This window comes from Mastacembelus armatus, chromosome 17 (genome assembly GCF_900324485.2).
Source record: "Mastacembelus armatus chromosome 17, fMasArm1.2, whole genome shotgun sequence".
NCBI lineage: Eukaryota > Metazoa > Chordata > Actinopteri > Synbranchiformes > Mastacembelidae > Mastacembelus > Mastacembelus armatus.
The window spans coordinates 16,465,077-16,482,820 of record NC_046649.1 but is presented as its reverse complement, the minus strand read 5'-3'; the positions used below and the strand labels follow the sequence as shown (position 1 = coordinate 16,482,820).

Genomic DNA, 17,744 nt, shown 5'->3' with positions numbered 1-17,744 from the left:
CTAATCAGACTTAAAAACATCAATGTGTCAGAAAACCTGTACTCCTTCACCTCTGAGGCAACTTTACTGCCTATTGCAACTTTTGATTAAGGTAAAAGAAAACTATATAAGAAATCAACATAGCACCAATTGTGGGAAATGTTTTATCCTGGATAAAGTATCATAGCATAACTTTATTTTCTACCCTCCACTGAGTGTTCCCATTAAGGATATGATGACCCAGCAAAGCTCTCATACTCCGCTAATTACACAAAGAGCAGAGTCTTGAAATATTTTGATGATTATCTGGTTGTGAAAGGTAGACGACACAGACGGAGACGCAGATGGCTCCTGAGATGAAGATGAAGGAGCTGTAAATCTAGATGTCAACACAAGCTGAGTTGAGTTTTTTAATAGGGTTCTGTTTTTCCAGTAATAACATCTGAGGGAATGTTTAGGCTGATGTGTTGTTTTAGTTCCATACTTAAAGTCAGACAGGATTCAAGGCGATGGTTAAAGACACACATCTCTCACACACACTTTGTCATCCAAGTGCAACTGCATGCGCAAGCACACACACATCTATCTTATGTAATTCATCCAGTGGTTATTATACAGTATAGGGTAAAATTGACTACACCACTCATATTGCAAAAAGCTTAAAGTTAAGAAATGAATTATTTTAGGTTTATATTGCTTCATTCACTTCTTGGATCTTCTTGCTAAGATTTTACAAAAGGCTCTAATGGGGAATGATGTGAACCTTATGCTTTCTCTATACATTGTGCACTTCTTTCAATAAATCATTTTTTATTTGGAATAACTAAAGAATATTATAAAATAATAAGCTTTCTTGTGAATGTTGAGGATAATAATTATGCCTGCTGTTAATGATCAAAGCTGGTAATTCTACAAATGTAAAATACAGCAGTAACAGCAGTCTCTAGTTGTCAGTCTAATAAAATTAAAGACTACAGCATGCTGTTTTAATTATGTAAATGGTCATTAGGCTGTATGCTTTGTTAAATGCAATCATAATTTTGCTTGGTGTAAATGAATCCTCAGACAATAAAGACATTCATCCTAAACATTTCATATATTAAATTGTCTCCAACTGAGCTTATCTTACTTTTAGCCCTGCCTTTTCTTTCTCTCTAGTCCTTTTGTTTCACCCTCAACTGCATAGTTACATTACTGTCTTTACAATAGAGGGAGGGGGCAGGATTAAACTGACTTCCCCTCTTAATTTGGTCACATTCTGATGCCTACTCATTTCTAAATAAATGTAAAAAAAAACATTCTGCTGCTTTGTTTAACATTCCACATAAGTAGGAGAAATACCACCTATGCAAAAATTAGTGAATTTTCAATTTACTTGAATTAAAATGATAAACTGGCTGAAACTTTTTTTTTCACATAAATTCATCAAAATAATAAAATCTTAAAGAAAATTTGTTAAAAAGCTCACTTGTTTTCACCTCATTGTTATACTGTGACATTTAAGATCCAAAAGCTGAAATGTGGGAAATAACATTAGAAAAGCTGTGATGAAAAGCCTGCCCATCAGACATGAGAGAAAGAGGGATTGGGGGGGGGGGGGGGGGGGGGGGGTGAGAAAAGACTTAAGAAAAAAGACAAACATCTCTCCATGTTCTCTAAATTAGGTGCTAAAAGCCCATCTCATTACTGCTACATCAGGGCCACATGTGACACACAGCAAGCACTTTAAAATGCTTCTCCTTTACCTTCCATGACTCCTCGACCAGTGGATGAACCCTTAAAATCCAAATCACGTGCAGCAAATCCCAGATTTAAAGATAGCTTTTTTTCAAATATAGTCCATGTTAGATAATAACTCCTTTCGGGAAGATTTTGTTGATATCCAGGCAGCATATGGAGTTTCACTCCTCTCTGGTAGGTCTCAAGTCACCTTTCTCATGATCTTCTATAGAAAGAAATGGGAATCCCACTCTTTCCCTCAGTTCGGCAGAAACCCTCCCTCTTTCTCTCTCGCCCTCTCTCTCACTCACATGCAAACAAACACACACACACATACACACAGACCCCTCCCCCTAGTCCCCTATGCCCTCCTCTGTCCTGTGCCATTTGCCAAAGAGGGAGGTAATCCACTGGGGGCTCATTCATCTTGGCCCTGCTGACCCCCTGTGGTGACAGATGCTCTTGGAGTCCTGCAGAAATGTGGGGGGGGGACAAAGAAGAGGGCCCACATCTCATCGCTGCCACACAGCCACGTGTGACCCCCAGCACGTCAACACATCCGCCGTGGGCGCTGTGACATGGGGAAGTATTCGGGAAAGGGAGAAAATCTTTAAAATCAAACTTTCACTCTCACACTTGTGCTCAGCTCAGACCACACCCGACTTTTATTGGGGGCCAATTCAGAGACAGGAGAATCTCTCCCTAGCAAAATGGGAACAAGAATGTCAGGTCATCTTAAGCATTTTGTCTCTGTAGCCTTGCCTGGGATTGACCCCACACTGGGCTTTTACTCCCGCTATAAATACCAGGGGCTCATCTGGTCAAAATAAATAAACGGAAATGCACCACAAATCAACAGACACTGGCAGATGTTGGGGATTATATGTCATTACAGCCTTGTGATTAGTACTAGTACCTTATCATGACACTGGCGAGAAGAGAGGGAATTCATTTTCAGGAAATAACCAAGGGGCTTTACACAGTAACCAAGCAAGGAAAGGTATGTGCCACATCACTGCTAAAACATGCAAGTCTACAACATCTGAGTGAATTTTCAGATTTGATTCAAAACATGAGTCTCATCACATCAGGCTTCTTCAAAGATTTTCAAAGCCAATTTCAATTATTATATCATTATTATTATTATTACAATTATTATTTTCATTCAGGGTTGCCGAAATGTAGTTACAAATCTAAAATAACCATCAATCATCTGTCAGGTTGCCAAGTCTAACTTCATATTGTCAGACATCTTCTAATACTAATATTGTATTTACATTATGAATAATTTAATGTAAATCATGTTACAGTATAAATTATACACTGCCCCAAGACTCAAGTGTTTGTTTCTCTGTCAACTAATTAATGTCAAGCAAAGTCCTCAAGAATTTGTCAGTTAAACAGTAAGTCTGAGTAAACTCACAGATACTTAATGGCAGGGAAGCTGCACTCAACATTCAACATGACAGAGTTTGCAGGCCTCACTTTAAGTCCAATACTATCCCCTCGGATAAGCTGATCAAAACAGTATGACTGAAATTAAATTAACGTTAATGCAGATTATTTGTATTTCTATATGAACTTTAGTTTTAAAAAGTCACAAAATACCTTAAAATGCAAAAGAATAATGGCAGGCAATGTTTGATATAGACCATAACATCAGTTGTTACATTTGTCATAAATACCATTATTCTCAGCATCTCCCTATGGGGCCCAGGGTTCTTGCTTCACTGAGCCATGTGACTGATGTTACAGTTCATTACCACAGACACAGTCAACAGTTGTCTTAATCAAGTTGTGTGCAGCTCTTCTCACCTCCTTTCCAATGGTTATATTAGGGCATAGTCAGTGTGAGGGCAGCTGTAAACCTCCACATCAACCAATCAGGCACCACATTGGGCCTCATGCACTCATTTCTCTCAATCAGCAACATTTGTCTAAACTTTGGGCTTGAGTTTGACCGTGAAATTTGTCCACCTATTGCTGATTCAGACCACACACACGGTACTTTTGAGTGAGACTTAAGCAGAGCTTCAGATGAGATTTAACATTTCAAGTGAAAGAAATACTGTAAGATAGTGTAGTTATCAGATGTTACAAAAGTGAAATCTCATCAGTGACATGTGAGATAGCAGTACAGCTACAAGTTCACCTGGGGGAAAAGAGTTGTCAGTGTGATTTATGTCTAAGCCCCTGACTTTGACGTGGCCTGTCTTAAATAACCCATTTAAAATGGAGATAATGAGTAAGCCCAGCATTTTCTTTGACCTCAAAAGACACTGTGCAAAAAAACAAAAGAGCATAGATTGAATGCATGCCCGCCCCCGAGCCCATCCTTCACCGCTGCATTGAGTTCCTGCTAAAGTTGCTGACAAAAAGGGAAGTATCCCTGCCACCACCACCTGAGGAAAGATCAGTCACATGACCTGCTCTCTCCTCTCTTAGGATTCCCAGAGGATCGTTACAGGTTTGTCTTCTCTGACTCAGCAGCTGCCAAACACATGACGGTTGTTCAGAACAGTGTGGACTAGAGAATCATTTACAAGAAAATTATCAACCTAGGCCTCTAATTCCTACTGTTCGGACATTAATGAACTATCCTGATTGACCTATGTAACCTAGTACACTAGGATAGATTTCCATATAGTACACAAAATGACAGGGAAAATGAAAAATCCTCTGTAGAAAGTGTTCACCCAAAAAAATGAGTATCAGGTGGGGATGAGGTGCAGCAATTGCAGTACTAGCTTGCTACTGTTCTGCAGCTCAAACATAAAAAAAATAAAACGAAAATAAAACAGCCACCATGTGAAAATTCCCGCAACAGAATTCCTTCTTCTGCTCGTGTCATGTGGTCTACCTGACGCCACGGGTGTGAGAACTTGCACTGTTGTTTACAGTCTAGGTGGCAGTCCACAGCTCTAATTTCCTTATAAAAGCCCCAAAACCTTCCACAAAACCCCCTCCCCCCTCTCCTTGAGACTACCTGCTGGGCCCTGAAGTGCAAATTGGTGCTAGTGAGGATAGCAGATGAGCTAAGGTCATTCATGGATTTCCAGTGGGCCACACAAACAAAGGCAAACATTCCAGCTGAATGCCATTGCTGAAGTCAGCAGCAACAGAGAGAAAGAGGGGGAAAAGGAGACAGAACAGGGTTCAGGCTATAGAGGGGCTCACATTCACCCTCAATAGCCTGAGGGTGTTATGTGTGTGTGTGTGTCTATATGTGTGTGTTTGTGCATGCATGTGCATGTGTTTGCGGTGTGTTGTAGGGGATTATCTGTGGAACTATAAAGCAGGGTGAAGCAGGGTTTAAGGCCTGGTGTGACCAGAGGGAACGGGGGCAGGGTCTAGGACCGGAGGAGGGGTGAACAAAAGGAGCATTTGTGCAGATGAAGAAGTCATCATCATTAAGCCACTGGAAGTTTACTGTCCAGTTATAAAACTCATTTCAAAATTAGGGGGTAGGGGGTGCATGTGAAAGGGCAGAATGGCTGGGAAGGCCTGTGAGAGGCTGGCAGGCAGTGTGAGAAATTTTAGAGCTAATTCATTAGGGAACAAGCGGCTTTTGTGTTACCACTAGGTTGATTGGAGCTGTGACCTTGCCACACACTCTGGCCCAGCGGATGAGTTTAAGGGCAAGGCATTTAACCTTAAACTAAATCTCAGCCACAGACAAAGGATAGCATCAAGTAATGGCATAGGTCTATCAAACAGTGAACTGATGCAGCACAAATGAAAAACAAGCCTTGTTAAAAGTAGCCATGTCCTGAGTGACACTGCCGACTATAGTTACTTGTTTAGAATGAAATAATTAACTTTATGCCTTTCGTATTTGTTGGGTTTCTTCGTTATGATATGAGAATAAATATTTGAGCTGTTGGTCCAAACACAAGACATTCAACTTGGGCTTATACCATAAATTTGAATCAGTACACTTATGTATTTTTATTGGACTAACCCAATAAAGTTTTGACATTTAGTCCTATTAAAGGCAGGCAGATATGCCTAAAACTTATTTCTATAGCACACGTCTTAGAATTCAATTTACATCATATATTGCCAAAAATGCCAGTTCTTCGATAATTTGACCAGCAAGAAGAAAGATCTGCTCCCATGGCTGTTATCCCCGACAAAATAAGTGAATGAAAGTGAAGGACAGTGATGGTTTACAGTGCTGTTCATGACTGTGTAATAAAATGGAAGGCCTGTCAGTGAACCCAATCTGCATTTTACAGCGTTGCTGGGTTGAACGCTAGTTCACCTAAGTCGGAACAACAGTGAGAGACACAGGAGCCTCATGCATTTATGGACTTATTCAGGGAAGCCATATTGAATAAGACAACAATGAGTTCTATTTCATACTGTAAAACTGTCACTGGCAGTGGTCAAATGTCGGTCAATGGTTAAGGGCAAGCAGAGGGAAGGAAAAAAAAAAAGTAAATATATGAAGTTACAAGATTTTGGTTTCTATTATTCACCTGAAAAAATCATCTCTGACTTTAATTGAAAGAATTAACTAAAGATAATTTAGGATCAAAATAGGGTTGTTATTATTATACATGAGTTAAATCACTAATTCACCAGTTCTTTGATCCTACTTTAGGGAAATTATTCTACACTATCACCATAGCTTCTTGTAACATCTGGTCCACAACTAATAGCTCATCCTGGAGTCGATCTTTGATGATGGTTGACCAGGCCTTGTCCTGGCCATAAAGTATTGTTTGGACAGCCCTATTTGTTATAGGGTGTAAAAGAAGAGTCATGGATCACTTTGAGAGGGCCAAAACAATCAAAACATTGGCTCTTATCAGATGACACAACTGCGAAAGGGGTCAGGCTTCATTTCCAGGAACTGGCCTGATCTGCACTCCACCCTGTCTCCATGGTGCTTCAGTCAGATTGAGGTGGTGAGGATGTGATACTCATAGGTGATTTCGGAGATGATTAATGTGTCATTTCACCTCAAAAAAAAAAAAAAAAAAAACTAGATGCTTTAGCATGACTTGATATTGTCTGACATTTTGCAGTGTCAAAACAAGGTCTCTGTATTAATACCAAAAAACGAGTGACAAAAAAAAAAATCTCAACTCAAGACCTAATCTTTTCTATGAGCCTTTTTTGTATTTTAAGGTATCATTCAGCAAATCATCCTGTAACATAGACACACAGATTTACAACAGATTAGTTTTAATTATTGCTCTCACATTTTATAGCAAATCATGATTAACTAATTTGCATATTAATCATTAATGAAAATAGTTGGCGTTGCAGCCCTACCCTGCTTTACTCATTATATATATATATATATATATATACGTTAAAGGTTGATTGTCTATGTTTATGAATTTTCATGAAACGTGCTTTAATTTTGCTTAAATAAAGATATATAAATAAAAAAATACATTTTCTAAATAAAAGAAAAAAGCCAGAGTTACAAAAGGCAGGCAATCCACTCAAATTTCTACCAAGGGACATTCACACAGCTGACACTCTAACTCAATTTAGCCACGCAGGAGTACTGGGCACTCCCGCAGAGGACATAAGAAAGAGGTCTGTTGTGTTCATCAGGCATCCAGAGATCCACTGTTCACAGTAGGACCTCTCCTTTCTTTTCCTACCCAGAAAAAAGTCTCGGCCACCTTGAATCCATTTGAGTGACACCGTGACAAAGAGGCTTCTTAATGTTCTGACGAAGGAGCCTCCTCCCCTTTCCCTCTAAACTTCCTTACTGGGCGATCAGCTGTATCCATCATGCCCCTTCCTGACCCCAGGTAGCTCTGCTGCAGCAGCAGCATCCACCCCCGTTACCTCCCACCCCCTACTCTCCCAGTTAATAAGCACTGGGTTGTCCCTGGTGACAGGACCCACACTTAACTCCCATCAGTCCTTCTTACTGCAGCCATGGCATCAGTGGAACTCTTTTTGTCTTAAAGGGACAATGAAAGCAGAACCACCCTTTGTTGAGGGCTTGACCACACATACAAACATTAAACCTTGCTGATGAGAAAAAGTGACAGTAAACCTATTTCTGCCTGGTGCCCCTTCATCCTGCACTGATCCCTCTGAGAGATGAAATAGTTTACTGGTTTGACAGGGTGCAGTGTGATCTGCCAAGAAGAAATTGTAGTAATAAGGTGCTCAGGTGCGACGTGATAATAATTTTGAATAAAATATGCAAAAAAAAAAAAAAATGTTCTGACTTCAAATCTGTCGATACTTTCTTTTCAGATATATTCCTTAATTTAGCATTCATACTGGAGCTTATGGACAATCACAGAGAAATCTGGCCAAAGTAGATGTCTGTGTAACACTCATTTTTATAATACTTATAGTACTGTCTGTTCAACTGTGGGTAATCAGTGCCAGCACAAGACAATAAATACATGTTCATTCCATCTACAAGAACCTTTAAAGCACATTAACACTTCACATTTGTTTTTTCATATTTCATATGTTTCATTTTTTAAAAACTGAAGTGTAAAAATTGTAATTTTGCACATGGCCCCTTACTTACGGTAAGTAAGGTAACATTGTGAATGGCCAGGCTCTGTGTATAGACCTCGCTCCCAGCTGAGCTTAAATTCACATAGAGCACAACTGGTTAATATAGATTCATTACATTAGTTTTATGAAAAATGCTAATCTGTAACTTAAATGCTATCTGTTTCATCAGCAAGTAAATACACATCTATCGTTTTCAGTGCTTTTCTATTTACTGCTATTTTTTAATAATGCTTGAGTTGCAAATGTGCAAGTGGAAGCAATGAAAAGAGAGGGTGAAGGAGAGCGAGAGAGAAAGAGAATGACCTCCTGCCACATGGGAACGCTGAGTCCTTGCAGCAGAGGGCTGGGTCTTGGTCACCGTAGCCTTGGACAAGCTGTGACAGCCTATGGAAAAGCCTTTTGCTACAGGCAGCCCTCTCCCCCATAAAACCTGGCAGCATCAACACACAGTGACCTTGTGTTTCAATATGAAGAGCGAGGGAGGGTGAGTTAGGTTTGGGATAGTGCTTGTGTGTCTGTAAGAGTATTACTCATGTTGTGGGGACATAAATCAGTTTATATGCTCCCACTGTAGGGACTCAACTTCCTTTTGGGGACAAAAAAAAACAAGTCATTAAAATGCAAGTGATAGGGATAAGGACTAACTCTTAGTGATTACTGTGGTTATTAGTTTTAGGCTAAATCTTGAGAAGATGAATGAGTGTCAATGTAATGTCTCCTGAAGTGATGGAAACCGGGCTGTGTGTGTGTGTCTGTGTGTGGGCAGGGAGATTTTGGGACACATATGTGGGCAGAGGTAATGAGGCCGCTGTGGTGATGTGGGAAATTTGGCTATAAGCCTGAGTGTTTCCGGCTGTTGTTAGTACATATTGTGCCCCTTCACAACAACAATACACAATACTGCAGACACACAATTAAATACACAACACCGCAGGATGTTTCAAACTTTTTGTAAACTGCCTAAAAACTGGCAACTTACCACAGCCAACACAGATTGAATTGCACAGACACAAGGCAGTGAATTCTCAGATTGTAAGATGCTAACAAAAGTTAATATACTCGATCATTTAATCTACCAACAAATCTAACATTTACCAAAACTGACATAATTCATTATATTTTGTTATGTTTTTGCACATATACTAATCTCACCAGTATACTCGTAGCTTACTGACAATGCTGAATGCTCTGTCACAGCTATAGCACAGAGTTATAATGTCCCAGTAAAATAATAAATGTAGAATGTAAAAGACCAGTGTGTCTAACTGCCACGTTATTCAAGAAATCTGACACTTGAAGTAGAAGCCAAAACAATGAAATTCATTCTTAAAATCATTAACTTTCCTCCAGACTGCTGTGTTAAGAGCTAGCCTGTGGCACAGCACATGCTGTACTCTAGAAAGAACACGTACGCTGCAAGCAATAATTTCTGGCCACAGGTACTGTTCCACTGGGGTTGGCATCTGTGCACAAGGGGGGGATACAACAGTACTCCCTGTGAGAACAGGCTGTTCCATAACAGTGCTGTGCAAAAGAAGGGATTCTCAGCTGGATGCTTTACAGGTTTCAATGGCAAGAATGATGATATGTTATTACTAAGTGCACTCCATGGACCCGCATGTACACAGTGCACTGTATGAGTGCACATTAATGTCACGGAGCCCCCCAGCCCCGCACCCACCCAAAAAAATTAAAAACAATAAGAAGGCAACATAAACAACATAACAAGAAGAAGAAAACAGCAGGAACACGATAAATAATACAATCCAGCTATGATGTGATGCAAGACACAATACATGTGTCATGGTTATTACCTTCATTAGATTGCTACAAATTAAAGTTCAACTCAAGGAACAAAAACATGAAATTCCTCCTTCACCTTGACATGCCATCACTCCCCCACAAAACCACACTCAAACAACGCACTTGTGCTTAAGGGACCATTTGACTTTGTTCCAGACAGTTTCCTGATGAATGATTGGTAAGATCCAGATAAGTTCCATTTCTTTGAGTGGGCGTATGGAGAAAAAGCCAGCAATGGAGGTGGACATTTGGAGCTTCTACATTTTTATGTGTGTCTTAGCTTAAAATTCGCAAAATTGTCTGTAGCAGTGCCAGCACATGAGAAGTTGTATGAATAAGTATTATTTATGTAACAGAGTCAGAGGGGTTCATGGAAATCCAGGAGATCCACTGGTGATAGATAAGAACCTATCCTGCATGTCAGAATCAGAGATAACAAGGCAGCAGTTAGTTCTATCTACTAGGGTTGTGTCCTATTCTCGCACAAATGAATGCACACACATTTGTACAGTTATCTATGTACAGTTATCTATGTGAGGACATTTGTTGACACAATGCATTTCCTTAACCTTAACCATGACAGATAAATGTCCAAATGCTACTCTAACCTAAACCTAAAACTAAATCTTAACCCTCAAACAGCCCTTTGAAGGAGTGTAAGAAAGTGAGGACCCACCAAAATGTCCTCAATTTCCCAAAAAGCACTCACTCCCATGGTTTAAAACTCAAACTGATTTCTCACAGTGAAAAGTCATACAACTACACACAAACACACACACAACAAGCATCCCAACCGTTTGCTGCGACAAAGAGCAGGATGTTCAGACCAGTCTTTTTGGCCGTACTCCTGGATATTGCATATCCTACCTTCCTGACGGTAAACCCTATTCATCCAGCACTAAGAAACACATTGTGGTGCTGTGAGAAAGAGAGCCATTTGTCAGGGTGAAAGAGGGCATGTCATGAACACAACTTTTCCCTTTCCCCTTTACTCATAAGCAGGCCATAAAAACACTGGTGTAAGGTAGACACCCGGCAGCACAAAGTCATGGTCAGATGTTCAAGCCAAAAGCAATTTGTCCAAAAATGAAATTGTGCAGTTTATTAACTGCAACAGAAATTTCAGGGAATGTGCTAACGTAACCCAACAGAACTTCAGGTTTTTAAATGTTGATCATAAGGCTTTTGAATATTTTACAGCTAGTAAGACTTAACAAATAGGAGGCAAAATGACAAAAACTGAAATGAGATGTTGCCTACTATAAGTTACCTACATCTAAAATTGTGTTTTTATTGTTTCTATCTGCAGTGTTGTGCAACAGATTGTGAAATAATAAGGTTGCAGGTAACTCATTTTAAATTCCACAAATTATTTTCTTGATTAATCATTTACTTTTTAATACGTCTGGCAGATAGGCACATCACATCTTCAAGAGCTTATTTTCAAGTTGCTTAGTTTGTCTGACCAACAGCTCAAAACACAAAACTATGCACCTTGGCACAATAAAACCAGCATATATTTACATTTGAGTCACTAGAACCAGAATTTATTTGGCATTTTGCTTTAAAAATAATTATTACAACTGCTGCCAATTATTATTTTATTTAATACTTGATTTCTCAACTAACTGATCATATGCATGTTATGCTGATTGAGTATAAGGATCCCATGTGCTCATAAACTGGTTATAGGCATTAGAAGCATGGGACTGGAACAGAGCTACATTGCTAATTTTAATAATTAAAACTCCAATAATTAGAATAAAAACTAAAACGTACAGCTGGTGAAAATAAAATAGCTGTTCTGCTTCCTGCAGGTGAAAGATATAACAGCTGATGGTAGAGGGTTTGAGGAGGAAGCCCTCCCCCATCAGCGGGATCAATGCACATAAATGGAAGAGGTCACAGACCTTTGACATCTTCTTTCAGTCGGGGGAGGGGCACAGGCCTTTGTCAGATTGGCTTTAATGATCCAACCGTCGACTGTGTCATACGCCTTTATACAGTACATACAGTTGGACTTACATTTCACTCCATCCTCCACTGTCCGTTCACTAACCTGTCCAGCTACAACTGTTGCCAGGTGTCCCACCTGCTGTCTGCATCCAGATGCATTCACTCTTCATCAGTCCCACATCTGTTTTTACCTCTTCTCCTATCATTTCCCCTCCTCAGCCTCCCCTACACCCATTCAGACCTTATCTATGCTTTCCCTCTCATTTTTTATGGTATATTTTTTTAGACCAACTGGTAGAAGATAAACATTTCTTAAATGGCCTTACTTTAATAATAATAATAATTGAAATCATATGGAAAAAATTGCAAATTGCAAGACATTAAATCACAGATGAATGAGTGGTTCAAGATACACACCTAATTAGAGAAAAGTACGAAACTACTGCTTTTGAGTAATAGAACCAAATTTCACTGCATGTAGATCTGATTTCCTACAAATGTAAGAAAACCCTGACAGTGCCTTTGCACTCTGTGAATATTGTTCTAGCTTCTATTTAGCTTCAGAGACTTCCAGTGAACACGGTGTTCCTGGCATTCTTGACGCTCAATAAAAAGTACAGGTCAAAAGTCTGTAAGCATCCATGCAGAACACATTTGTTCTCTGCAGTTAAGCTCTGAGATGCTCTTCTAATACCGACGTTTGCTTAAGAAAGACACACTGACATTATCTGGGATAAAAATGATTGAATCCAGTTTTATATGAAAATGGATCTCTACTTGACGGTGGCTGCATGCCAGTACATTTACCCAGTGCTCAAGTGCAAATATTTCAGTATTTCTATTGTAATTCTACACTAGATGGACATTTTACACAGAAATATATGATCTATAAATAAAATATGATAGATTGCAGATTAAACTACACAAGCCTTATGAAGCAGTTTACATTATCTTCACCTACAACAGCTTTAATATTACAGCACTACTGAGACATTAATGCAACTAATGAAGCAGTATTGAGCTGTATAATAACATGATATCTACAAAATGAATACTTTGACATTTTCAGTACATGTTACTGAAATACTTGACTTTGACTTGTAAAGGAGCACTATTACAGAGCTGTATTACCCCATAAAAGATCCTTCTTCCATCACCAGGCAGCTCACAGAGTGAGTTTTAATGACACAATCATCTCACCATGTCAGCATAAACATGGGGCAAGAGGGTCCTGACTCTTGGCTCAGCCTTTTGATGAATGATGGCTGTTTTAAGGACCACCTGTTTTCTTGTGCCACAGTTTAAAAAGTGTGAAACAAACAAAACAAAAGCACTGATCTCTCTAACTGGGATTTTGTCTCTTCTACCATCTGCAGTGAGGATCAGAAGAGTCCACACTAAGAAAGGCTCAAGAGAAAACATAAAGAGAAACATCTGCCTGCATTGCTGACTAGTCCCAGTGGTCTTTTGTGAGATAAATTGGTATCGCAAATGTTCTGTGTGCGTCAAATGTCAATATTTAAAATGCTATGTTTCTGTAGCCGGCTAACACCACAGCAAAAAGTCAAACTACTATGTTACTGACTGGTTTGGTAATCAATTGCTATGTACAGTATCCATTTGTGTTATGAGTTATTTAAGACAGAAATAATTAGAAAATGCTGAGATTTAAATGAACATGCATCGTCTTTTACCCCAGAAAAAAGACAAGCACAGAGGCCCACTGAACAAACGTAAACAGCAGAATATGATGTGCTCTAAATGACAGTGAGCAAAAAATAAGAGAAAATGAATCAATGAGTTACCCTATAGTGACATTTGCCTCATGTACAACTGAATGCCTTCCACCTACAGCTTAGCTGACCTTCTGATTTGAGAAATGTCATGTTGCATTTTTGGAAAACCTCTTTGCCTCACAGTAGGCCCTCTGCACAGCTAAACAACTGTAAATGAGAGCTGGGACAAAAATAGAGGGAGCCATTAGGATAACAAGATTAAAAAGTTTGACAAAACAGTATCTAGAGCAAGGTAAAAATATATCTTATATCGTATTTTAACTAGGACATAATTTGTGGTTGCATGAGAATGAGGCATTTGTAAGTGGAAGCATCTGATTTTGGCTCATCTGAATTGCTAAAAGTGTATTACCTACAGTATGTGTATATGTGTATGCATTACTTGTCATTCACATATGGATGGAACTGACCTTTTGTGTATATGTATATATGTACATATAATGATATATATATATATATATATATATATATATATATATAAGGTTAAGGTGCAACAGTCACACAAAGAAAATGCGCACTGCCAAACCTGACCAACTTAAGACCTCCACAGAGATGTCTCCTTCAAGGCTAAACAGAGAAACCTGTCCGAGCACAGGAGTGGTGTCGTGGGGGCCTTCCTTATCTCCTCCCAGATTAAGTCCCAATTGTTTGCAAGGAACAAAGGCAGTCAGTGAGGAAACCAGCCCCCCAAGGGCCAGATGGTCAGCGTTCAGAGACCCCTGGCCCCTCCAGCCCTCTTGCTCTCTCTGACAGGCCACCCAGCAAAATTACAATCCACACTACATGTAGTCAGAGTATGTGCTCACATTATACTGTACTGCCTCTTAAACTCTAATGAGTGTTCCTCTTTAGTAGTTGTTTTAACATGATGTAAAATTGTGGAAAACAACCAATGACAGAATGTTTGAGATCACAAATTTACAGTTAATGATTTCAGTCAGGCTGCAAAATGCGAATTACTATGGCCACTAACAAGAAATTGCTTGATATTAAAATACGGCTTTAACATGAAAGTGACCATGCAGTATCTGCCATATTTTTAGAACTTTAACAGGTAAAATGAAAATCTAAACTCTACTGTAAACATTTTGGAATATGCATGTAATTATCTTTAGCGTGGCTGACATTTTGGAGGTAAAGAAGGGGGTAGTGGAGACATAAGGAATGCAACCTTTGGGACAAGAAACATGAGACTTGGCAAGATTAGACATGGTCAAGACAGACTGGTTTGCTTGCAATTACAATAACAAACCACCAAATACATCTCCTGGTTACTCTTATCTGACTTTATCTAGGTTGCTTAAGCCTGTTTCAACACTGACCCTTAGGCAACTGTAAAATTAGTCAGCAGACAAACATGTAAATTAGTAGTTCCAGAAATACTTGAAATGATCTTGTTAACAATGACATTTTAAAAATACAAATAGAAGTTATTTATGGCATTTCAAAGCAGCACAGATTGATCTACAAATCTTAAAATATACATAAGATAAATTAATAGCATCCTCATCCAAATGTTTCTTTTGCCTGTTTTTCTGCTGCAGGTTTGAAAAGGCAAAATTTCAGACTGACACTCACATAACATGAAGTTCATGAACATAGTGACTGGGCTTTTAGATGAAAGCCAGTTACACATAGATTTGCATCTGAGCGAAGCTGACTGTCACATTCATGTTTGTTACTGTAATTTGTGCAAATACAAGAAAGGAAAAGAGGTTTTAGAGATGATTATCGGTGTAACAGCTATACTGACAGACTTGGCTTATGAAATTGATTAAACCTAATTAGCTTTAATAAAAAGACAAAAATGTGTTATCATTTGCTATAATTTCCAAAGACATTCACAGGTAAGACAAAGTTTAAGCACCAGCGAACGAGAGACAGGCTGCAGGTATTCCACCACCGGGGAGTGTTGACAACCTAATGATGATGATGATGACTAACGTGCTTTCATATAGCGTGATATTTCACCTGTTTCTGTTTGTGCAGAAACGCGTGCCTACCTTTACCAGCGCGGAAAATCGTTACATGTCCAGGTATAGGATCGGGTCTCTGGGTAAAATTCGCGTCCCTGTCTGACTCCTACAGTAAAAGCAGCACTTCTCCTCTGGTCGCTCCGCTCTGCCACAGCTGATCTGAGCTCAGCCAGGGGACCCCGCCGTGTGACGTCAGCGACCTACTGTACGTACCGTTCATTTCAGCTGCACGGAAGAAACGTCCAGTTCAGCCACAACGGGAGAAAACTAATACATTACAGACGTTACTTGATAACTATTTATAGCATAAGCCTTCCTAATGAAAAAAAAAAAAAAAAGATAGGCCTAGTAATATTAAAAAATGCAGTCGCTTGGAAAACACAAAGTCGTTTGTATTCTCATAATTATACCTTTACAGTGTGATTTTTAAAAACATTAATATTCCAGACAGCAAAAATAAAAATAATAATAATGAAAAACAACAAATTAAAAAGCTAAAAAAATAGTAAAAAACATTGAACATGCAATGAATCCATTCATTGAACATTACATAAACGCATGCATACATACATACATACATACACACACACACACACAGTAGTCTATTTATTATGAGCATACCTATATGTTTCATTAGCTCTGACAGCTACAACCTGTAGGCCACAGTTCTATATCTAACGACAGTATTTGTCACTTATGGTTTCGAAGAATAAAACATCTCCCTCTGTTGGCAGAAATACAGTACTGACGATGCAGCTGCACTCTACATTTCTTTGTATTGCGTGGGTCACATCTGCAGTCGATACAAACTAATACAAATAACAATGAGTGCCATTTACCAAAGACCACGTAACAGCAGGTCCAGTAAAGACGTTTTTGCAGTGCTTTATTAACCTTAAGAATAAAGTCCTATTGAGGTTTCTAAACACGTGGGTTCGCATCATAAGTTGAACAACGCCGGCCTCTGTTGGTGGCTGATGGACAAACACTCCTTCAAGCAAAGCAGGCTGCAAAAAAGAAAAAAAAAAGGTTTCTTTTTAAATTGGGTTCTACACTTGATTTGATTCTTCATGTAAAATCATTCACTTGAAAGTTATTAATTTTATAGTGTTATTAAAGGATTGTATTAAATATAGAGATACTATTGGAAGCATATCTATAGAGAGATAGATAGAGAGCTAGAAAACCCCTAATCAGCCATGTATGAGACTGCCATTCTCCAGGGACAAACTGACAGCAGGTCCTACGCATTTCCTGTTCATTGTTTGTTCATTTGCAACACTGTATGCGCTCATGAAAAAAAGCCAATATACCTATAAAAATATATTCCTAGACCTTGATGGATACAGGCCTTGAGAGGCACAGGCATTACAATACCCATACTGAAACTGGCTTTCCTAAATCTTTCCTAAACCTATTGTGAGAGGTAGATTAAGATCCTGAACCTGGAGCACAACAACTCATTAGTATAGTTTCATTTTTATATTGAACACAATCCATTAAAATAAATTTAAAATTATGATTGTTCACTTTGGCAACACAGCACAGTGGCTTAGTGGTTCAAAAGCCAGCAGAGACCTTTCTGAGTGATGTTCTCCCCCTTCTTGCGTGGGTTTTCTCCAAGTATCCTTCTTGGGTTTCCTCTCACAGTCCAAAAACATGCATGTCAGGTTGGTTGGTGATTCTAAGTCACCCAAAGGGGTGAGTATGAGTGTATGAGGCTGTTTGTCTCTATGTGGCCCTGTGATGGACTGGTGACCTGTCTAGGGTGTACCCCTGTCTTTCACCCAAAGAGAGTTGGGATAGGCTCCAGCAGGTCCCCGTGACCCTAAATAAGAATAGGCTAGTAAAGATAATGGATGGATGGATCACTTTGAATTCCATTAATTTCCAAAGATGTTAACCATAAGTAAGTACAGTGCAGAACCAGAATTATCTGTAATCCACGTGGGTAATTTTAATTTAATTTAATTTAATTTAGTTTAATTTTAGTTCTTAAATGGGG

General features: G+C 39.0%; 1 protein-coding gene across 5 annotated transcripts in view; it reads right to left on the bottom strand.

Annotated features, from left to right (window-relative positions):
- The window catches only part of greb1l (GREB1 like retinoic acid receptor coactivator), a 37,693-nt gene extending 21,790 nt beyond the window's left edge, over nucleotides 1-15,903 (bottom strand). For 4 of the 5 annotated variants that reach the window (XM_026313225.1, XM_026313228.1, XM_026313227.1 and 1 more), the window contains exon 1: nucleotides 15,767-15,903. The gene's annotated coding sequence lies outside the window, so the exon portion shown is untranslated. Of the gene's footprint in view, nucleotides 1-1,724; nucleotides 1,998-15,766 lie in introns of those variants that run through there. The other variant, XM_026313226.1, reaches the window with a different exon arrangement.
- Between the last annotated feature and the right edge of the window lie 1,841 nt (nucleotides 15,904-17,744).